The sequence below is a fragment of the Ceratotherium simum genome, chromosome Y (genome assembly GCF_057802395.1).
Source record: "Ceratotherium simum simum isolate JZ-2026a chromosome Y, ASM5780239v1, whole genome shotgun sequence".
Classification (NCBI taxonomy): domain Eukaryota; kingdom Metazoa; phylum Chordata; class Mammalia; order Perissodactyla; family Rhinocerotidae; genus Ceratotherium; species Ceratotherium simum.
The window spans coordinates 1,741,302-1,764,882 of NC_141941.1; the positions used below are offsets into that span (position 1 = coordinate 1,741,302).

A 23,581-nucleotide genomic window follows, 5' to 3' on the forward strand; every position below is an offset into this window, starting at 1 on the left:
GCTTCTTCTGTCTTCAAAGCCAGCAAGGAAGCATCTTGAATTCTCACTCTGACTCTGATGCACCTGCTTCCCACTTTTGCTTCTAAGGACCCCTGTGATTCCACTGGGTCAACCTGGATCGTCCAGGATCATCTTCCCATCTCAGGGCCAGCTGATCAGCAGCTGCAATTCCTTCTGCCATGATATTTCCCATTTGCCACATCATGTAACATATCCAGAGGTTCTGGAGATTAGGATGTGGACTCTTGGGGGTGACATTATTCAGCCTGCCACACCCTATGTGGGGTTATGCTGTCTTCCACTCCCTTAATTAGGTTTAGCAAGCACTGTTTATTTCTACATGGCGACTTCCATCACTATTATGACTTCCATTAGTCTGCCTACCACAGCTGTCATGGAACTCTGACCATTTAATCTTGCAAACCCTTCCTGCCCCCCACTTAATGAGATACTCCCTGTATCAGTGTCCAAGGTCTCCGGAATTAGGGGCCCCAAAGGCTGGGGGCAGAGTGGGTGTGACAGGTGCCAGGTGAAGGATGTGTGACCAGATGGGGTCTCGTGATTGCAATGAGAGGTAACCCAGGATTTTCCTTAGAAAGAAAATGGTTTCAGCATCAGCAAGTTGAACAGAACGCACACAGAGATGCTAGGAGAAGGGAAGGAGGGAGGGAGGGATGGAGGAATGGATGGATGGGTGAGTTTGAGTGGATGGATGGTTGGATGGATGGATGGATGGACGGGTGGATGGATGGGTGAATGGATGGATGGATGTTTGAGTGGAAGGGTGGCTGGCTGGGTGGATGGATGGATGAGTGTTTCAGTGGATGGCTGGATGGCTGGATGGCTGGATGGGTGAATGAACGGACAGAGAGAGAAAGGTAGGTTTATGAAAATGACACCTAGGATTTCCCTCTTTGGGTCAGAAAGGGAGAATTAAAACCCCAGCCCTGTGTTATTTGAGTCGGATTTGAGTGATAGTGGGGCTCTCCTCCCAGTCTCCTGGTGTCCAGAGAAAAACCCAATGCAGACGTAGAGTAGCCCTAGGCATTGAGACACGGCCACCTCCTCTGCAGGGTGACCTTCGCCAGATCCTTGAAATGTCCTGGGTCTCCTTCTCCTCCTTTGCCAACCAGTGGCTTCTGGGCTTCTCCTTCTCTGTGACGTGTGGTTCTCCAGCATCTGGCAGGGCAGGCCCAGCCTCTCAGGGCTCCCTTCTTCCTCCCTCCTGCCCCATTGGGCCACACTTGAAACCCCAGAATGGGCTCAGTTTCCTCTGTCGGGGCCATTTTTGTGAGCCCCCACCCACAAATGCCTTCCCTTGCCCATTCACCTTCTCCTTTCTGCCCAGCCAGCTGCCCCTGCTGGCAGCTTCCTGACACAGGGACCATTGTTTGGGGCTTGCTGAGTAGGCGCTGTCTCCTGAGTGGGCACCCAGACAGGCACAACTGACTGTAGGACATTGTTTCAAAAGTCATTCAAATTCTTGGTCTTTTACATCCTGTCTGCAAACACATTTGCACATTCTCTTCTCTCCACTGGGCACATGCCTTCTTGCCCTTTCCCAAACTGGGGGGGGGCTGTTTATGCTGCCTACGCGGTGGTTGAAGACATGCCACCCTCCAAAGGAGGGGTTGGGGCTTTGGTGTCTCCCAGAAGCCAGGCATTTGGCGCGCGGGGGCACAGCCAGCTGATTTTTGGAGTGACCAGTGTGGAAACTGAGCTGGCAAGCAATGAAATGAGGTGCTGGGAGAGTTGGCGGGCTAGGGTGCCATTTTCCTGCCTCATTAGATTGCATTTTTCATGTCCGGGTTCTCCTGGAGGGTTCCAGGTCTTTTCTCATCCCTGATGGGCAATGGATGTATTTGCTTCTGGCTGGCCCCCCAGATGTCAACCCATCACTCAATAAGAAAGACAGTACGCGGACCAGGAGACCCAGATTCCTTGGGGAAGGTGTGTGTTCTTTTCCCCGGCGGTGCCTACAATGGAAACTAGCCTAATGAGAGCGATGGGATCAACGGGCGATAAGGATTTCGCTGCAGAGGTGGCTGCAGAAATCGTGTCCTCATTACTGGATTCATCTACTTTTCTGGTTTGTTATTTCAGGATGCACCATCTGTGACCTGACTTACAAAAGTGTGATAAAACATAAATTGCAAACTATGGGTTCTTTCTTGTTATATATGAAACAGCCTTTCTTCAGGCTAGTTGTGCCAACTCAGGGTACTAGAGTCTTCATGTGCCCTTCAAGTAGATTGGGTTTCAGATGAGCAAGATCTGTAAAATTAGCAAGAAAAATAAATTCTATCCATCTGCCGTCCAAGGTTTTGAGTTCGGGTCATAGAACAAAAAATAGAAATAAAAACTAAGCTTTTGTCTTCTACACCTTCAGATGCTCAGGACCAGAGTTCTGAGCAACTTTTAAGACTCCAACATATCAATAGGATGGTTATAATTTTTTTAAAAGCTGGAAAGTAAGAATTGTTGACGAGGGTGTGGAGAAGTTAGAACCCTCCCACGTGGCTGCAGGGTAGGTAAAATGGTGCACCCATTGTGGAAAAGGGTTTGGTGGTTCCTCAAACAATTTAACGTAGAATTACCCAATGATCCCGTGATTCCACTCACAGGTGTATAGACCCAAAGGAATGGAAAACAGGTGTTCAAACAAAAACTTGTACATGAAGGTTCACAGAAACACTATCCAAAGTAGCTGAAAGGTGGAAACAACCCCCAAATCCGTGGACAGATGAATGGATAGACAGAAGGTGGTCCACCTGCACAGTGGAATACTACTTAGCCATGAACAGGAGTGAAGCACTGACACAGGCTACAACGTAGATGGACCTTGCAAACTTGATGCTCAGTGAGAGAAGCCAGACACAAAAGGCTACATCGTGTGTGATTCCGTTTATATAAAATGTCCAGAACAGATGAATCCACAGAGACAGAAGATGGATTAGTGGTTGTCAGGGGCTGGAGAGGCGGATGGGGAGTGACTGCTGATGCCTACAGGGTCTCCTTTTGGGTGAAGAGAATGTTCTGGAACTACATAGAGGTAGTGGTTGCACAACACTGTGAATGTGCTCAGTGCCTCTGAGTTACACACTTTAAAATGTTGAATTTCATATTATGTGAATTTTACCCCAATAAAGAAAAAATTCTGACGTGTGGAAATCTCCACTTACATGTTGGGTGCGTGGTGGACCCAGCCCTTCCTTAGCCCCACAGAGCTGTCCTCTTCATTGGCCACAGGCCTAGTAGACCACTGTTTGCTCATGGAACATTGATCTCTGACTGTCCTGTGGCTGCCGGCCCCGTCGCCCCCACTGCCTCCATCCTGTCCAGATCCTGCCTCAGTCCCCAGAGCCCCAGAGCCATCTACGGGTTCTTTCTGCCCCTGTCTTTCCTAGAAGCATCTCCAGGAAATTATCCTGTACCAAAAGCCCCCAGCCACATCTCTCGCACATCACCTTCCAGAACCTTCTAGAAACTTCTGGAAGATGCTGTCTCTAACCCTCCTCTTGAATGTAGCACCATGGCTCCCTACTACCACTCTCCACTCCCTTCTCTGTGTCATAACCCTCCCTTCCAGTTCCCTCTGAAGGTGTTTTCTTTACTCTAAGCCTGTCACCTGGGGCTTCCCCATGGCCATCAGAGACACTTTGCCCAAGGAAGGCCCCCTGTTTCTGGAAATATCTGTGCATGGGGAGGCTGGCTGCATCTGCCTTCCTTCAGGGCCACCCACAGCTCACACTGCTGGGAACGGGGGGTGAGCGCAGGTCCGGCTGAATCCAGCTCCCACACTCTTCCTACTTCTGGAAATGGGGTGAAATGCAAGGATTTGCTTATTTTTGGAAAAATCGACACTTTCATGGGAATTCTTAAGCCTTGAGGGTTGGGTGATGACTCAGATACAAGGGGCGAAATCAGTCCTAGTAGAGCAGAGAGACTGCCCTTCATACGAGCCCAGCTTTGGGGGGAAGATGTCAGAAAACACTCAACGCAGGGGGAAAGAGGGGTTGAGAAGTGGAGAAGGGGTGTGGGGGGAGGAAGAGGTGAGCATGGATGATGAGCGAGGGAGAAGGGAGCAATGGAGGAGATGTTACTTCTGTGGCTCAGGTCCAGCTCTCAGCAACCCCTTCCTCTGGGTCTCCCCAATCGAAATGCAGTTTCTGAGAGTTTCCAGGGGGCCGCCCATGGGCGATGAGGGTGAATCTGGAAAAGAGAGGATTTGGGATGACTGGTGAAATGATGGATTATTGTAGGAGTTAGAATTTTGCTGATGTGTCCTAGTGATGGAGACTGAACAGAGATGTCTGGACAGAAGCTATGTTGGAGGAAATGGATTTTGATAGAGAGCCATGTGGCCACAGACAGGAACCCATTCATTCTTTCATTCATTTGTTTGTTTAGTCATTCAACAAACATTAAAGACTTCCCTAATTGTATCTCTCTCTCTCTACTGGGGTGGATAAGTCAGAGGGCGGAGGGCCGGCAGTGAGCGGGAAAAGCATAGAGTTGACATTGGAACTGGGAGCTTCCCCAAGGCCCTGGGCTGTGTATTCCTCTTTTTCACATCCCAAACTCTACGATTTTGACTGTTTTGACTGATGACACGTCGTTATGCAGATAACTTAAAGAACATGCACGGACTACATTTGCAAACGTCATTCACAATCATATTCCGCGTAGAACAATCTGCAGATATTTCTTCCATGTGCCTTCCCTGGAAGTGTTTGTGGTTCTAATGCAATGGGAGACACCACACAGTCCCCCATCTGTGCCCTCTCTGCAATCAATTTCATTTCAAATCTGCCCTTTGATGCACACGCAACAGGGCTCTAACAAGAAAGAAGTTGAGCCAAGTTCAGCTGGACTGACAGAGCCGAGATGGAGCAGATTATCCCACCATCCATGCGGACAAAGAGCTTCTTACAGAAAGACAATGCTGAACTCTGAAAGAATCTGGGTTCCAGATGAGCCATAAGAGGGATGGGTGTCTAGGTCTGGGTCCAGCATAGACAGAGGTGTTCCTCAGCTCAGAACAGATCATGGTCTTTTTTACCTGGAAGGTACAGCTATTTGCTCATTGTCTGATAGCCATGTTCATCCAAGGTTGTGTCGATGCAAATCATCAATAACCAATCTATAGATAAGAAAGATGGAGTGATATTTATTGAGCCTAAGGTGAGGACTAGCCGAGAAGCACTCTCTTCAGCAAGGAAGAAAGCACTCGGGGAAGTGTGGCTGACAATATGGTTATGCACTGTTCCAGAACAAAGAACATACAGCAAGCATGATGGGAAGACCATTTCTTTTCCAAGGCCACGGGAGATGTTTTGCCACAGTTTAGCACATACACAGCAGGCAACTTGACCTTGGTTCTCTGGGAAGAAAAGGGTATCTTCAAAGAAGCACTGGTATCAGTGTCAGAGAAAGGGAGATATTCATCCCTGTCTTTATAGAGAGCATTCTTTGCTTTGGGAAAATGCTTGAAGGAGATGCACAATGCATATTTGGCGGGCCATACGTCAGGCTATTCTGGAAAAACAAACTTTAGGCTGAATCAGAGCGTAGTCAAACAACCAGTTTCACGTTAATCATCTCCGTTGTAAGTGCGGGATTTAAACGGTGTTTCAGGAAGAAAAGGATTAACAGCACTTCCCTTCCATCATGCTGTATTTGAGGTCTTGATCATTGCACTGCTATGCATGGAGACTCCAAGGAGTCTGCAAATTGGACGGGAGAATATCTACATCTCCACATTCACTGACTTCTAAATTTGGCATTACCTTGTGGACGCAGGCAACAAGCCACAGCAGAAACAGCATCTCCTGTGGTTTTGTCACCAATTATAACCACAAGATATTTTGTATTTTCATATTACCCTACTGGAGGGGACGATATTTTAAATGATCCTTTATGCCCGTCATCACTTTAAAGTCACCATGGTCATTAGATCTGCCTCTGGAACTTTTAATTTAATGACTATCTAAATGCATAACTGTTTTGTTGTTGTTGTTGTTAGTATGGTCAATGATTGTGACTCCTAGAGCCCCAGGTGGCAACAGAGCGGAACCCCGCCCGGTCTTTTTGCATCACTCTCTGCCCTTCCTGTGCTCTATCAGACAATGCTCGGCTGCTATTCACAGGGTTTTCATGGCCAATTTTTTCGGAAGTTGGTGGCCAGGTCTTTCTTCCTAGTCTGCCTTAGCCTGGAAGCTCTGCTGACACCTGTCCACCGTGGATGACCTGCTGGTATTTGAAATCCTGGTGGCACAGCTTTAAGCATCACAGCAACATGCAGCCACCACAGTATGACAATGACAGATGGGTGGTGTGGTTCCCTGACCAGGAAACGAACCTAGGCAATGGAGAGAACACCAAATCTTAACCACTAGACCCCCAGGGCTGGCCACAACAGTGTTTCCATGGCACCAAATGAAGCAATGATTTAGCAATTGCCCAGGTGAATTGGACCACTTCTGAACAGGGATCATTCAGGATCTCAAAAAATCCCCTACATATTGGGATTTTACACGTGGGAGTTAATCTGGTAGGATTTGCTGTCTGATTTTATGGGGAACTCTTGACTGTAGAATTGGTTGTAAAATACCAAATAGGTGTCTGGCAGCAGATGGATCTTAGGTTGGGACAGAACCGTATGGTCTTCTCAGTAGTTAGCGTCAGTTAGCTTGGGCGCGTATGAAAATTTGCAATTCTTTTCTATCTTCACCTAAAAAGGAAGGGATATGGAAATAGAGTGTGCTTCTTTTGCAATTTCTGCTTTATTCTGACATCAGTTTCTAAGAGATCCAAGGTCCGAGCTGACCTGGGACCATCTTGGCTAGACCCAATGGGGCACGTGCAGCCTGAATTTAAGTGCGGATTAAAATGTATTGAAAACTGAATTGCTTTTTGAAGAGCTGCTTTACCCCAGAATAAACATGAGGATGATGTTCTTGAAACTGTGTTCTCAAATGGACCACTTTCCAGAAATTAGACATCTACCAAAGTATCTGAAGTTCTGCTTCACATAGGATACCCATAATTATGAAAAAATGCTGTCAATTCCCTGTGATTCAGAAATACAGGCTTAGCCAGAAAAAGAACTGTATAAACCCTACTCCAAACACATTCCATTTTCTCTCTGTTCACAGTTGTGTCTCCACTTTCTGTGCAAACCTAACGATAAAGAGCCGGAAGAAGATGTGAGCCCATTACTGAGCTCATCTCTGTTTAACCAGAAAGCTTCCATGTCCTGAATGTGGGCATTCCGCTTTTCTGGAGCGTCTTTGATCCTCCCAAAGGTTTATCTTTAGGTTGGTGGTGATGCACAGTGAGAATGAGAATTTTCCAGATTCTGAGGATGATCTGTTGTTCTCTAGACCTCTGTCCAGAGACTGTCTAGAGACTGTCTAGAGACTGACTCTGTCAGTCACTGTGGACTTCAGAGATGGATGGTCAAACTCAGTTTTGCCCACAGATGGAGCCTGCGGGTCACTCATTTTGCAAGGGTACCATTAACAGTTCCGGTCTCCCCAAGAGTACAGAGTTTTGCTGAGTGTAGAGTTTTGTTGTCATTTGAACCATTTTAGCTGACTTCCTGGGGGTGAGAAACGTTTGTGAGAAGCAGGGGTTTTACTTCCTGTGTTGGAGGTGGAGCCGCGGACACCTGCACAAAACCAGAGTCTTGTCACCAGAGGGTGGAGGGATGGGGAGGCAACCAGGAGCATCTACCAAAGACGTTTACGTTGAAATCCTACGCCGATCTACTTTGGTCATGGTGCAGAACAATCTACTTTGGTCATGGTGCAGAACCGGAGAGGGAAGAAGACCCTGGAGGAAGCAAGCTCTGCTGAGAGAGCGAAGGTCAGGCCCTGGACCCACCCACAGAGGAAGACTGCAGAACGTCTCAGGCAGCTGGTTTCTGCTAATTCTTTGAGGGGCTGGCTATGAGGGATGGCCTCACTCATCCAATTGTTACTGAACCAAACACAGGTTCCTTTACCCACTGCAGAGTAGGGCCAAAAAGAAAAAAACTGAAACACCAGACTTGTGGCAAGGAAAGAGATTTACTGTTATGAAAAGGCAGCTGTGTGAGAAGATGGGAGTTAGGACTCAGATCCACATTCCTGAAAGGAAAAAGGTAGAGGTTTTTATCCTGGGTTTTGGGTAGGGAAGGGGAGCATGTGTTGGGGTATTAGGGAGGGGAGGGAGCATGTGCTGGGGGTTAGGTGGGGAGGGGAGCATGTGCTGGGGTTTAGGTGGGGGAGGGGAGCGTGTGCTGGGGTTTTAGGTGGGGAAGGGGAGCATGTGCTGGGGTTTTAGGTGGGGCAGGGGGCATGTGCTGGGGTGTTAGGTGGGGAGGGGAGCATGTGCTGGGGTTTAGGTGGGGAGGGGAGCGTGTGCTGGGGTTTTAGGTAGGGAGGGGAGCATGTGCTGGGGTTTTAGGTAGGGAGGGGAGCATGTGCTGGGGTTTTAGGTAGGAGAGGGGAGCATGTGCTGGGGTTTAGGTGGGGGAGGGAGCGTGTGCTGGGGTTTTAGGTAGGGAGGGGAGCATGTGCTGGGGTTTTAGGTAGGGAGGGGAGCATGTGCTGGGGTTTAGGTGGGGAGGGGAGCATGTGCTGGGGTGTTAGGTAGGGAGGGGAGCATGTGCTGGGGTTTTAGGTAGGGAGGGAGCATGTGCTGGTGTTTAGGTGGGGAGGGAGCATGTGCTGGTGTTTTAGGTAGGAGGGAGCATGTGCTGGGGTTTAGGTGGGGAGGGGAGCATGTGCTGGGGTTTAGGTGGGGAGGGAGCATGTGCTGGGGTTTAGGTAGGGAGGGGAGCATGTGCTGGGGTTTTAGGTAGGGAGGGAGCATGTGCTGGGCTTTAGGTACGGGAGGGAGCATGTGCTGGCTTTTAGGTGGGGAGGGGAGCCTGTGCTGGCTTTTAGGTGGGGAGGGGAGGCTGTGCTGAGGTTTTAGGTGGGGAGGGAGAGTGTGCTTGGGTTTTAGGTGGGGAGGGAGAGTGTGCTGGGGTTTTAGGTGGGGAGGGACCGTGTGCTGGTGTTTTAGGTGGGGAGGGACCGTGTGCTGGGGTTTTAGGTGGGGAGGGAAGAGTGTGCTGGCGTTTTAGCTGGCGGAGGGAGCATGTGCTGGTGTTTTAGGGAGGGAGGGGAACCTGTGCTGAGGTTTTAGGGAGGGAGGGGAGCGTGTGCTGGGTTTTAGGTGGGGAGGGAGCGTCTGCTGGGGTTTTAGGTGGGGAGGGGAGCATGTGCTGGGGTTTTACGTGGGGAGGGGAGCCTGTGCTGGGCTTTAGGTGGGGAGGGAGAGCATGTGATGGGGTTTTAGGTGGGGACGGGGAGCATGTGCTCGGGTTTTATGTGGCGGAGGGGACGGTGTGCTGGGGTTTTAGGTGGGGTTGGGGAGCCTGTGCTGGGGTTTTAGGTGGGGTTGGGGAGCCTGTGCTGGGGTTTAGGTGGGGGAGGGAGAGCATGTGCTGGGGTTTTAGGTTGCGGAGGGGACGGTGTGCTGGGGTTTTAGGTGGTGGATGGGAGCGTGTGCTGGGGTTTAGGTGGGGAAGGGGGAGTGTCTGCTAGGGTTTTAGCGAGGGAAGGGGGAGAGTGTGCTGGGGTTTTAGGCTTGGGAGGGGCATCACGTGACCTTGCTGGTTGGCACCTTCCCACCAGCCTGTGTTTGGCCTTGAAGACTGAATTTCTTTTCCCCTGACTGTCTGGACTTTGCTGGTTAGTTTTCATCTTCACGCTGCATTTGACCTTGTGAGTCTGACCCTGAAGTCCACCCCTGGACTTTCTGGGAAAGACAGCGCAACGGTATACTAAGGAGGGACAGAGAGACCCGGTTAGTTTTGAACAACAGCTGATTATCTTGAATATGCACAGCTGCAGTTAGCAAAGCTTATCTCAGAGTTTTTGTAGTCTTCCTCTAGCCCTGGGACGATTTTTAACCTCTTTGTCCTCCTCTGTTTTACAATGACGCATTGAACAAATAGCAACTGAGAAATCTCTCTTCAGAGAAGTGACCCAGAGCTGCTGGGGCAGAAGAAAAGGGGCTGACTGGGGCCACAGGAGGAGACAAATCCTCATGAGTCATGTCAGTGGGTGCCACCCAAGGGATGTGATCAGGGAGGAAGGGGTGGATTTTCATTTCAGAAAGTTTGCTTTGGGGACAAAGGATGGGTTTGAGGAGGGCCACATTGGGGTTGCAACAGTGTGTCCAGAAGGCCATGGGGTCTGAAGGATGGGGGAGGGGAAGAGTGTGAAGGTGACAAGGTCACAATGGTGACAGAGTTGATGAGACCCAATGGAAAGTGTAAAAGATAACCGAGGGTCACCGTTATCAACTCATTCATAGCTTCACCTGGAGGTGAGCACGGAGACCCCACCTGGGCTGGGCACCTGGCAGGCAAGTCTTAGCCCTGAAGGAGCTCACAGCCCGGCCACAAGTCAATAGTCGGGTGCAGCTGGATGGCATGGGACGTCTGCCCAGGCGGGGTCTACACACAGGAGCAGGCTTGGCACACAGGTCTGCTGAGGTGCTCCAGGCTGGCACTCCCACGGACAACCTCACCAGTGTGAACTTTCAGGTTATCAGCACCTGAGACCATCTGTGCTCCATGGCTTGCAGAGGTGGCTTACTAGTCTGGAGGTGGGAGAAGTTATTTATCGCGATGACAAAGACAACTAAACGTGATGACCTTTTTTCTTTCCATTTGCAATTCTGCCTTGACGTGAACACGCCACGCACAGGTAACCCACAGGAGGGAGATCATTGGGAGTGGTTCGCTCAAAAATAGGAACGATGAGGACAGCAGAAGCCATTGTCTACGGCTCCAGGTGGGTAACTCCGCCATCATTAACATTTTAACTCATCCTCTGGACCTCCCTGCTCTTAACCAGGCTCAGACCCCCATCACCTGGGCTCCTGGGCTCCATCTTCTCAATCTTGCTCCCCAAGGTGTGGTCCATGGACCAGCAGCATCTGGATCCCCTGGGTGCTCGTTGGAGATGCTGAATCTCAAGCCGTAGATGTAATAAATCAGGGTCTGCATTTGAGCCAGCACGCCGAATGATTCTTGAACCCATCAAAGTTTGGTCACCCTGAGACTCATCCTGGACACCCATTCCTTCCCCTACTGTCATGAGCCCCTCCCCCCAAATAAAAGAATAAAATGAAATACTGGTTTTGGGGTGTCTCCATGAGCGGTCACTCGAGGTACCCTCAGCCCATCAGGGTTGACCCGTATTTCTGATGATACGCAGCTGGGCTTGAGAAATGGTGTGTTTTGACTATATTGGGATGTTCTGTATCCAAACCCACCAAAACAGTCTAGGCTAACACAGTGACTCTTTTCAAGGGAGCTACAATATTGGGCCAGATGACCTGATTTTTCCAGACTCACTGGATGAAATCCATGGGTAAAACTTGTAGGTTTTTTTTTTTTTCCAGATTCAGCATTCTTTATTCAATTAGGTAGTTAAGATCCTCCTAATAAAAGTATATGATGACATTTGTATTCAAATTACAGTCAACATTCCTGTTTCATGTTATAAGATATTTAGGATTTTCTAGCTCATATTAACAATAAATGTATTTTAATTCACGGTTAAGACATGTAGATGGATGTTTTAAAATGCACGAGGGGCGCTTTTGAAATTTGTTTGGAGGAACATGGGCAAACGTTTTTGAAGGGCTTGGGTGTACTGCAGGTTTTGAGGTTTGGAAAAAGCTGTGCAGGGGGAGTGGAGTCTTAGCTGGTGGCCCTGTGTGAGCAGCAGGCAGTCAGTGTGCATGTGTGTGTGTGTCTGTGTGTGTGTGCATGGAAGGACAGGGGATGGGCTTAAAGATGTGGGAGTCTAGGCAGAGAGCAAGAGAAGGAGGAGAGAGGAAAGACACAGAAGATGGAGAGAAGAGGGAGAAAGAGAAATTGAGAGAGATGGAGAGAGAGAGGCGTGAGAGGGGACATTTGTCAGGATGTGAGAGGGAAGGCAGATTTCCTTCTTGGGGGAGGGAAGAAGGTTGCCGTCGTGTGAATTTTATAACTTGGGGTCTATGTAAAGGATCTGGCCTGGATGGAGATGCCCAGTGGGTACCGCGTATGTGACGGAGGTGCCCGGTGGGTACCGCGTGTGTGATGGAGATGCCCAGTGGGTACCATACGTGTGACGGAGGTGCCCAGTGGGTACCGCGTGTGTGACGGAGGTGCCCAGTGGGTACCGCGTGTGTGACGGAGGCGCCCAGTGGGTACCATAGCGCCCAGTGGGTACCACGTGTGTGTCAGAGATGCCCAGTGGGTACCGCGTGTGTGACGCAGGCGCCCAGTGGGTACCGCGTGTGTGACGGAGGCACCCAGTGGGTACCATATGTATGATGGAGGCGCCCAGTGGGTACCATATGTATGATGGAGGCCGTGCTGGTGTCCACTGGACAGAGCCATCCTGGCCCCCCTGTACCTGGAGTCATATGGAGGGTTGTGAAGATGAGGAATAAAGGGATATTCTCTTCCTGCATCTTGAAGAAAGCATCGTGCACACAATCTCTTCTATGCCGAGGGGAAGAAGCACCAGGCTTACAGGCGGGGTGTTTGTCTATGTCACAGCGCACATAGTCCCGGCCTGTACCCGACTTTCTTTAGGTCTGAGATGTGCACATGAAGACTCAGAGTGTTAAGACGGGAAACACGTCTCATCTGTTTGAGGAACGTGCACTCAGGAACATGAACGACTTGTGCATTGTTGAGAACTCTGGGCAGAGGGGTAAAGATGGAATGAACGCCCAAGAAAGATGGAATTGCCCCACCGTGGCAGCTGGATCGGGGTAGATACACACTGTTTTTCTTTCTCCTTTTACTCTCGTGCCTGATTCCGTGTTAAGTCTTTAAAAATAGCCATTGCCATGGCAAATCGCTTTGAAAATAGAAATCTGCTATTCGCTCTAAAACTTTTCAGTTCCTCATTGTTTTTTATAAACCTCAAACAGGGCAGTAAATCTTGCTAAGCTTCAGCACCTCGTTCTTTGTGGTTGGTGCAAGGCGGTTGCAGAGAACGGCAGCCCGTCTCCCTGGAGAAGCTGAAACACAACAACAGAAGAGGCGCCAGCAAAAATCCGTGAGCTGAGCCACGTCGTAGCTGGGGGACATCCTGGGGACACTTCCTGGGCTGGGTTTCTCCTGCTGCTTTTGTAAATTCACCAGCCGTCTTGTTTGTTTTCCAGTTGGTAGTCAAGCAAAGAAAATCTTGCAGAATCACCTTCATTTGTTCCGACCCTAAGAGAGAGCTGCTGGCCCTCTACCAGGAAATAGGTTATTTTCACACCATGTTTAGAGATGAAGAGGAAGCAGTAGGGGTGTCCCCCAGAAACAACCACTGATTTTACGACTTGAAGATGTACTTGTGTGTTTTCAGAATGATGTAGTTGGGATGTTTCCATGGGACTTACGGCAAGCTCTGAGAAAGAAGAAAGAGGAAAACGGGATTTGGAATTGGGGAGGGCAGTGGTCTCTGTGTGGGGCACACCCTCTGACTCATCAGAGCTGCCACCCTGGGTGACAGGAAGGGACCCACATAACTTCAGTTACCTTGGAGTGAAGACCAGTTGCGTGGGCGCTGACGAGGGCTGCGTACATCTCCCAAAATTGGACCTCTCCAAGTGAGGAGGAAAGGATGTGTGTGGGGTTGGGCCTAGAAGCAGACCCTGAGGTGTGGCCCTAAGTGTGGCAGCAGGGGGCTCTGGGGGACAAATCCACCCTGGAGCTCATCAGACATGCTGACAGCAGAACCTACAGTCAGTCAGCCGCTAAGGGCCCTCTGAGAGCAGGTCGCAAGATCCCAGGCACGTCCAGCTCACCGCCTCAGTGGACTCAATGGTTCCAGTAATGCCAGCCTCTGGAGAGAGTCTCAGGTTTCAGGAAGCAAAGCAGCCAGAAGCCAGGAAGATGGGAGCTCAGAAGGTGACTAGGATCCGGGGGGAGCCGATGTACTGCAGTGGATGGTAGCTGGTTGGGCTGATCCCACAGGTGAAGGGCTCCGTCCCACAAGACTGTCCCCCACTTCAGGCGCCCACCGCAACTCCAGGTTGTCACCTGTGCTTCTGACCCACCCGCTACAGATGGGAGGTACCCACGACCCCTCCTCGGGTTCGATTAATTTGCTAGAACAGCTCACGGAACCCAGAGAAACCTCTTACTTACTAGGTTAGTGGTTTATTACAAAAGGATGTAACTCAGGGGAACAGCCAGATGAAAGAGATGCACAGGGCAAGGTGTGGAGAAACGGCATGGAGCTTCCGCTCTCTCTCTGGGTGCACCACTCTCCCCAAGTCTCCACGTGTTCACCAACCAGGAGGCTCTCTGAACCCTGTTCTTTCGGATTTTTATGGAGGTTCCATTACATAGGCTTGACTGGCACTTACAGGCAGAAATCTTTGGTCATTGGTGACTGAACTCAATCTGCAGCCCCTCACCCCTCTCCGGGGTCAGGGGTGGGGCTGAGAGCTCCAACCCTCTAATCACAGTTGGTTCCCCTGGCAACCAGCCCCCATCCGTAGGGGTTGTCCAAAGTCTCCTCATTAACATAACAACCAAACACCTTTATGGCTCTCTCACTTAGGAAATTCCAAGGGTTTTAAGAGCTCTGTGCCAGACAGAGGGAGGAAGACCAAGCATATATTTCTTATTATAAATCACAATACCATAGACAGCCAATCGCGCCTGCCCCAAGTTGCTCTGCTGGTTTGACAAGGGATCAGCTGCAAGGCTTTCGACTTGTCTGTTTCTTTCCATTGAAAAGATTCAGCACAATGCCTCCCACCCGTGTCAGTGAGTGGGAAGATGAGATGTGCTCACGCAGGTCCTAGTTGGGCCAATTCTGTAAAGGGCCAATTCTGTAAAGGGCTGAGGGGTAAATATTTCAGGATGTGCAGGACATCTGGTCTCTTTTGCAACTAAGTCACCTCAGCCGCTGTATGAGAGGAAGAACTATTCATCTACCCTCTAAGTCCTTCTGGCTGTTCTAAGAATTAAATTGACATGAGACAGGATAAGAGGAGAAAGTCAAACATATTTACTAACATGTTTACAAGGGAGAAACCCAGGAAAACTGAGTAACTCACCAAAATGGCTGAAGCCACCACTTTAAATACCATCTTCAGCTAAAGACAAAGGAGGATGTTGCCGGGGGTGGTTTGGGACTTGAACGGGGAGGAGGGAAATTCCCATGGAGATGGACTGTTTGGTAAACAAATGTTGACAGGCCTTGTGAAGACAATGAGAGGTGGAGAGGACTTTGATCAAATGGGCCTGGTTAGGTTCCTCCCTGTCTACCACACCTAGTTTACATAGTACTACAGTTATCTTATGGGATTAACTCCTTCCTGGAACAGGCCTTCTATCTTAAATTCCTTTAGGCAGTTAGGAGAAGGTCAAAGTTTTTTTTCTGTGTCTTTTGTCCTTAAAAATTATCAAGCCAAAGAGACACATTTTGGGGCAGCCAATTCTGATCCCCCACACAGCCATGGATAGCAGGAAAATGAACGGGGGTGGCTGCGTTCCACTCAAACTTTCCTTATGGACCTGCACTTTGAATTGTATATAATATTCCTATCAGGTCATGAAATGTCGTTCTTTGCATTTTGTTTTCCCCCATTTGAAAATGTGAAAACCACTTTGTACAGCTCAGGGGGTGTGCAAAATAGGCAGTGGGCTGGATTTCACTGGCTGACCCTAGTTTGCTGACCCTGCATGTAGCTTAGTGTTGACTGTAAAGACCCCTGAAGTGTCATTGATGGATTCTTTCATTCACTCAGAGATCTTATTTTTGGTGCCTGCTTGGTGGCCATCAAGGCCATCTGAGTCCTTGAGATACAGAAAGAAGGTGACATCAGTGAGGACAGACTAACAATTCATCCAGGAAATTGTAGAGAAGGAAAAAGTCTTTTCCTCTGCCCATCTTAGGTTCTCCAGCTGGGGCCCATAAGTGACACTGGCCGAAGCTGGATCAACAAGGAAAACACAACCAGACATTTATTAACACGGATGTGACACATGGGAGCTCCCAGAGATGAGAACCTAAAGAGGTGGTTAGAACTTGGGTTTAAATACCAACAAAGGAAAGGGGTTTGGGCTTCTGGGCAGGGGAGGCAAGTTATGGAAGGTGACCAGGAAAGGATGGTGAACAAGGGTGATTAGTAGGGTTTGTTATGCAGACTCAAGTAAGCACCTTCTCCATTGACAAGAGTTGCAAAGAGGCCTTCTCTTGCAGACGGACATTTCGTCTACCAGTGTGAATTTCCTTTACAAAAGGAACACTTGTACCCTGTTCTTAGATTGTTTCCTACATCTGCTGGTTCTCAATGTCCTTTAGCTCAAGATAATCCATATGCCAAAGAGACATATGTGGGGGTGGTGTGTCTGGTTCCCTCCAGTACGATCAAGGTACATTGGAAAAAATTAGAAGCTGTAACCTTGTCTCAGGTGATGGGAGGTGGGTCAAGGATCAAAGGTTAGCCAGGGGAGAAAGTGGGTCAGAGGTAAGGGCATTGGGATGGCAGAGACAGTGTTGGGGATGCAGAATGCAGAAGGCAGACAGAGACAAGGCAAGGGGGAAGATGAAGTAGTGCATAGGTCCAGAGTTATGAGTGATGTGCTGAACCATGCATAGACTATATCCCGAAAGCCATGGAGCCCCTGTTTTTGAAGGCTCAGCCTGTCAGTAGGGGATCCAATGGGTTGCCAGGATGAATCTCAGGGTGGCCAACCTTTGATGTGTTCAAAGATCATCGGGCGAGATTGCTCGAATGCATACCCTGATTTATTACATCCGGGGCATGGGGCCCAAGATATGGCATCTCCAACGAGAAGCCAAGGGATGTGGATGCTGCTGGTCCATGGACCACACCTTGCGTAGCAAAGCTGGGAAGATGGAGCCCAGGAGCCCAGGTGGTGAGGGCCTGAGCCTGGTCAGGAGCAGGGAGGTCCAGAGGATGAGTTAAAATGTTAGTGATGGCGGAGTTTCCTACCTGGAGCCATAGACAATGGCTTCTGCCATCCTCATTTTTCCTATTTTCGAATGACCCACCCCCGACTGGTTTCCCTCCTGTTGGTTACCTGTACGTGCTGTGTTCACATCAAGACAGAACTGCAAATGGAAAGAAAAGAAGTCATCATGTTCCGTTGTCTTTGTCATCACTATAAATACATAAAATCTGAAATTCCCCTCACCTCCTCAACTTTGCAAATATTTTCTCTCAGGGGGTGTAATGGACGGGTGTCATTCTTATTGCATTATATGGGTTGTACATACTGCTACAAAGTATGAAGGATGCATGATTATTATGTAATTGCTGAGTCCAAATGTGTTCCAGATGTTGAATGACTCATCCCAGTGTGACTCCATTTTTTTGAAATCTAATTTGTCCTTAGAAAATAAAGATGTATATGGGTGCTTTTTCATTTCTATTGAGTAAAAGTCGCCTTTGCTTACATGAATTTTTGGTCCTTAATTGGTTGAAACGTTGTGAACCTTCAAAGACGAGGGTGATGCCTCTCAGTGTTTTAAGCAGAGGGAGTGTTGAGAAAGGACATGGAATTTCAAGGCAAAGAAGAAAGACGCCTTGAGTATTCTCCCTGCCTGATTATTCACAAATGTTTCCTGACTGGCTGTGTGTTGAAAACATTCAAAGAGCAGATTCGCCTGTCCCAGGACATGAAGAACCTTCTGTTTTAAGTGAAATATTGAAAAAGAGATTCTATGGCCAAGTCACAAGGGCGAGTTGGCTCGGCGATGCCTTCACAAGTCCTAATGACTTTAGGACCATTATGAAGTAGTTCATAAAGCCCATTGCTCATTGGGGGCTGAAGATGATGTGGACAAGCTTCCCATGGGTTGGGTGTTCCCCCCGCCATGAGCCCGACTGTAGAAGCAACCTCAGAAGCTCATTTTCTAGATTCTCTTGCAGCCAGGTGAGGATCTGAGTCCTGGGATCCATGACCAGAGGCGTCTGCCCCCAGCTTTTCATGGGGAGCTCAGGAGACAGCTGAGTGGAGACTGCAAGCAATTCTGTCTGGAGGTTGTGATGGGACTGCAAGGCTGAGTTCTTAGGTGGTGTGAGGAGAGCACACTCCACTTCCAGCACTTGCAGTGGCCAGAGAGGTATCCTCATAGACCAGCCCTATGGTTTGGTTTGGGGCATTTTCCTGGCTGCAGAGTTCCAAAACTGGTTCTCCAGCTGCACTAGTTTTCTGTTGCTGCCTAACAAATTACCACAAATTTAGCATCTTAAATAAACACCCTTTTATAATCTCACTGTTTCCATGGGCCAGGAGTCCCAGCGCAGCTGAGCTGGGTTCTTGGCATCGGGGTCTCCCCAGGGAGCCACCCAGGTGTCAGCTGGGGCTGTGTGCTCATCGAAAGCTCCACGGGGGGAAGATCCACTTCCGAGCTTCTTGAGGTTGTTGGCGGAATTGATCTCCTTGCAGCTGCAGGATTGAGGTTTTGGTTTCTGGCTGGAACTAGCCCTCAGCTCCTAGAGGGCACCCAATGCTCTGTGTTGTGTCAGCTCCTGCAATTTGGCCACTTACCTTGTAGAAGATGCTTTGTCAAAGCCAGCAATGGAGAGAGAAAGGGAGACTAGAGGGTTTCTGCTAACAAAACTATGCCCAATGTAATGTAATTGTGGGAGATCAATATTTGGCCACCCCAAAATCTGTCTCTTTGCCTTGATTATTTTCTCTGACAGACATTTGACCTCCTGCAAACTGCCTGAAGAATTTAACATAGAAGACCTGTTTCAGGAAGGAGCCACTATCATATGATGGCTGTAATATAATGTAAAATAGATGTTACAATAGGAAAGGCACCAACAAGCCCATCTTATCAAAAATTCTGTCTCTCCCAGGCCACATTCTCTAGGTGACCCTACAAAGGGTTGCCAGACAAATATTTACATTTATAAGGGAAATCTCCATTTGTAAAGGTATCTCCCTCTGTGTGCTCGGAAGAGGGAGGATGACCTCATCTCTAGAATCTTATGAATGTGGAAGGTGAGGACTTAAATCTGCATAATAACCTTACTCTTGTTTATGAGCTTTTCTGATAATCTCCTGTAACTAAGTCTCCCTACCCCCAACATCCTCCTTTGTCTTTAGCAGAAGATAGTATTTAAGATGAGAATCTCTGTCATTTTGTTGAGAAACTCAGTTTCCCTGGTTTCTCCCATGTATACATGTTATTAAACTTGGTATTATTTTCTCCTGCTAACCTGTGTTTTAATTATTTTGCCAGCCATAAAAACCTTAAAGGAAAGGGCAGAGGGGGATTCTCCCTCTTCCCCAACATAATCAGGGGGGTGACAGCCCACCACCTTTGCCATATTCTCTTGGTGAGAAGCAAGTCTCAGATCCTGCCCACACTCCAGGGAAGATGATTCTGCAAGACTGTGGGCACTTTTGATCTCGTGCCCCACATCAGCTCTTTTAGCGATTCTTCAAGTATCCAATATCCTTTTAACAAGTTCCTTTTCTTTTTGCAGAATCATTCAGAATTCTATTCTGTTGCTTCCTCCTAAGAAACTTCATTGACAGAGAGCAGATCAACACTGCAGCAGACTGACCCAAAACTACACTTGTGTGCCTTACTCATTCCTGCCCCTGACTCTCACGTGTCTCCCCACCCTCCTGCACCAAGGGACCCATGACATGAAGAAAAATATGTGGGTGCAGAGTGGTTTTCATCAAGAGCAGAGATTCACAATTGTTTTACAGGAAAGACAATTAGAAGGTGTGCCATCCTTCTTGTATGGGTTTCCTGGGGCTGCCATAACTAAGTACCACAGACGTGTATTTTCTCATGGTTTTAGAGACCAGAACTCTGAAATCAAGGGATCAGCAAGGCTGAGTCCCTCTGGAGGCTCTAGGGGAAGACCTGTTCCAGGCTGCAGCCCCCAGTTTATTCACGTGGCCTCAGAGGCCACCCCTGTCTTCAGAGAAGTCATCTTGGGGCACCTCCTGCCCATCATCTTCTACCCCCATCACCTGCTGTATCCATTGCCCTCTGTATTCAACAAGGTTCTCCAGAGAAATAGAACCAACAGGATACACAGAGATATATGTAAGAGGAGAAGTATTACAGGAGTTGGCTCATGGGGTTATGGAGGCTGAGAAGGCCAACAATCTGCCTTCTGCAAGCTGGAGACCCAGGACAGCTGGTGGGTATTCAGTCTGAGGCCAAAGATCTGAGGACCGGGAGCTCCCATGTCCGAGGCAGGAGAAGATGGATGTCCCAGCTCACGCAGGGAGAGCGAATTCCTCCTTCCTCCACCTTTGTGTTTCTCCTCTGGCACTCAGTGGATGGGATGGGGCCCATGACATTGGGGAGGGCCATCTGCTTTACTCAGTCCACCGATTCATGATGGGGGGACCACTGTGTCCCTTCCAGGTTCACAGGCAGCCCTGCTGGAGACTCCAGGGAGAGCCGGGCCCAGCCAAGGCTGTCACCCAGGTCTGTCGTCACTGGGGTTTGGCCTCATTCTTTTGGCTTCCAGCTCTCTTGAAAAGTCAGTCAACAACTTTCCATTCCCGAAGTGGCCTCGGATGTAAAATTAAAGCCACATGAACTCTCTCGCTGCCCTTTGTTTTTTAATTCGTTGAACTAAAAATGAAATCTTTTTGACGCATCATCATTTCCACTCAGTGGCATTTAAACAGGAAAAAAGTACAGTTCTAACTCAAAAATGTTTCCTTTGACTTTTGGCTACTGATGCTTTTTTTCTCATTTTTTTTCTTTCCCTCCCTACACTCTCTTTACATGAAGAAAAACCAATATTTCAGATATAATTAAAGAATATTTCAAACACTCTTATGTACGTTGTTTTAAAATCTCGATTTTCCAGAAGGAACTGGCACCAGGGCAGCTCCAGTACAGATAGACTGGGAGGAAAATGATTCCTATCAACAGGAAATGCTGACTATGAGAAATAAAGTTGCATATTTTTACATCTAATTCTAGTCCAGTTTAAAATTGAACACACAACCACTGAAACCACACGGGAAGAAAATACTCCTCCAAATTCACCTTGATATTTTGTTTCCACTCTTCTTGAGGATAACTTGAAGTAGAGTCTTCCCTCTGCTAGAATAATGTTTTATTTATTCACGTTGTTATTCTTACTCTATTTATTCCACAAAGCATTTGTGAAGGCTTTCAGAAGGAATGGTTTTAGTTGGGCTTTCAAAACAAATTGCAACATTCTATGAATCAGCACAAGAAATAAATGCATTTTTAGAGTCATCCGTTTTTAGGAGTTGAATTTTTCTGGCCTGACGATCCTTCAGGGTAAACCTCAGGTGAAGGACTTTTCATTACTCCTATGAATTTCAAGCCTGGCCAGTCTCACTCAGCATGTTTAATTTTTGTGCTGAGTCTTGGTCCTGGGTCTTTGGATCCTTTTTCCAACCATCCACACCATACCTTCTACCCTAGGAGTCAACTGTTAGGATTGTGTTAAAAGTCCCCGGACCTGCTGGCTTCTGGGCAGTGTTGGCCGACCTTGGGGAGATAGTTTGGGCAACATGCCATATTGCTGGTTGAATAGCATCCTCCCAGTATTCGTGTCCACCACAACCTCAGAATGAGATCTTATTTGGAAAAGGGTCTTTGCAGATGTAATTAGTTAAGAAGCTCAAGATGAGCTCATCCTGGATGACGGTGGCCATAAATCCAATGAGAAACATCCTTATCAGAGAGGGAAGAGGAGAGACACAGACACAGAGGAGAAGCCACGTGGAGACGGAGGCAGAGATGGGAGGGAGGTGGCCACCAGCCCAAGGACGCCTGGAGCCCCAGAAGCTGGAAGAGACAGGAAGGACCCTCCCCTGGAGCCTCTGGAGGGATCGCGGCCTTGAGACACCTTCGTCTCAGACTTCTGGTCTCCAGGACTTGGGGAGGATGAATTTCCATTGTTTTAAGACCCCAGTTTGTGGTCCTTTGTTAATGGCAGCCACAGGAAATTCATGCATACACCTTTTTCCATTCCTGGGGTCCTCAGGTTGCTAATATCCTTCCTACCAGTGGCCACAGCTCCTGACTTGAGCCCAGACCCCTGCAGCCACCCCAGCTCAGCTCTCTTCAGCTCCAGGGATCAGCCCTCGGGTGTCCATCCCTGATTCCCCATCCTCGGATGGCATCTCTTAGCTCTGCTTACCCCGGGAGTCTTTGCTGTGCTCCCTTCATCTCTTGTTTCCACCCAGATGATGCCTGATAGACTCCCTGCCACCTGGGCTGGCCCCTTCTCCTTCTCAGGGACTCACATCCTGAATGTCTTTCCTCATACATTCCCAGATGTGGGATGGTGTTGATGGGGCCAATTTGAGGCCTTCAACACTTTCACATCCAAGTTGAGTTTGTGACTCTACAAACAAACCAGGACTACCAGCCAAAAGGGATTCAAAACAATGTAAGCCCTTTTCCTCTCTCAAGCATTCCTGTAAATACAGCACAGGATTCCCACTTCATGTGGTACAGAGAAAAAGACCCTTATCATAAATCTAAAAGGCTCATTAATCCAGCAAGATGGAGGATTTGGGACCATGAACGTATTAGATGTTTGTTGAGAATTTCTCCCAGAACTTCGTAGACAGCTGGCATTCCAAAACTATTTCTTGGTTGGCTGATAAACGATAAACTCTTTGCAATGTTTTGTGCATGTAGAAGATGATGGAAATGGGTTGACTTAAGATGATTGATTTGGTGAAATTTTCAGGTGACTAAGGTCTGTAGTTACATAAACAGGAGTGTACCAGTGTTGATGTCCTGGATTTGATGTTTTCCTACAGCCATCAGGTAAAATGTTCCTATGAAGGGAAGCTGGGCTATGGGTGAATGGGACTCCAGGTTCTGATCTTGTGCCCTTGCAACTTTCCGTGAGTCTATAATTATTTCAAAACGAAAAGTTTTTTCCAAAAATCACGGTTTGTAAAATCATACTGCAAACAGTTACATTTCACGGTCTATTTCAAAATCTAAATTCCCCTGGGAATCTTGAAGTAACGTGTCTGTAACCAAAAAGGTGTCACCTGCTCGTCTTTGAAGTTGATGTAGCAAGATTCTCTGTGAAGGAGGGGCAATTTTATTGTGTTGAGTTCTGAACTTCCTGGCTTCTTTGGAATGAGGGTTAATCATTTACTAGAATCCATAACGAGAATAGAATAAAGTAATGGATATGTACACACACACACACACCAGAGCACATTGACAGAACTCCCATTTGTTTACTTTTGGATCAAAACAACATGCACGTAGAATGTCCCAGGGTCAGTATCTGACCCCAGAAGGGAAGATGTGCCTTCAAAAATGAGCTCTTTCCATGTCAAGTTGCAAGTCCTCTGCCCTGGATTCATTTCCTTGTTGTTATGATAAGGATGTTAATAATTTCCTCAAAGGATCAAAGGGATAGAGGATGTAAAATGCATTGTAAATGTTATCGCTCTATACCACCCACATTTAAAGAGCTAGTGCAAGAGACGAAGAGAACTATGTGGCTTCTGGTCCTAGCAACCATTTACTGGATCCTCTTGGATTTTTTTCTGCAT

The 23,581-nt window shown here is 48.2% G+C and overlaps 1 long non-coding RNA gene across 1 annotated transcript; it reads left to right on the forward strand.

The window, feature by feature from the left end:
* Window positions 1-7,690: 7,690 nt before the first annotated feature.
* Window positions 7,691-11,175, forward strand: LOC147911601 (uncharacterized). Its single transcript, XR_015550805.1, has 3 exons — window positions 7,691-8,146; window positions 10,749-10,835; window positions 10,957-11,175. It is a non-coding gene; the product is annotated as an uncharacterized LOC147911601 (long non-coding RNA).
* The last annotated feature ends 12,406 nt before the right edge of the window (window positions 11,176-23,581 follow it).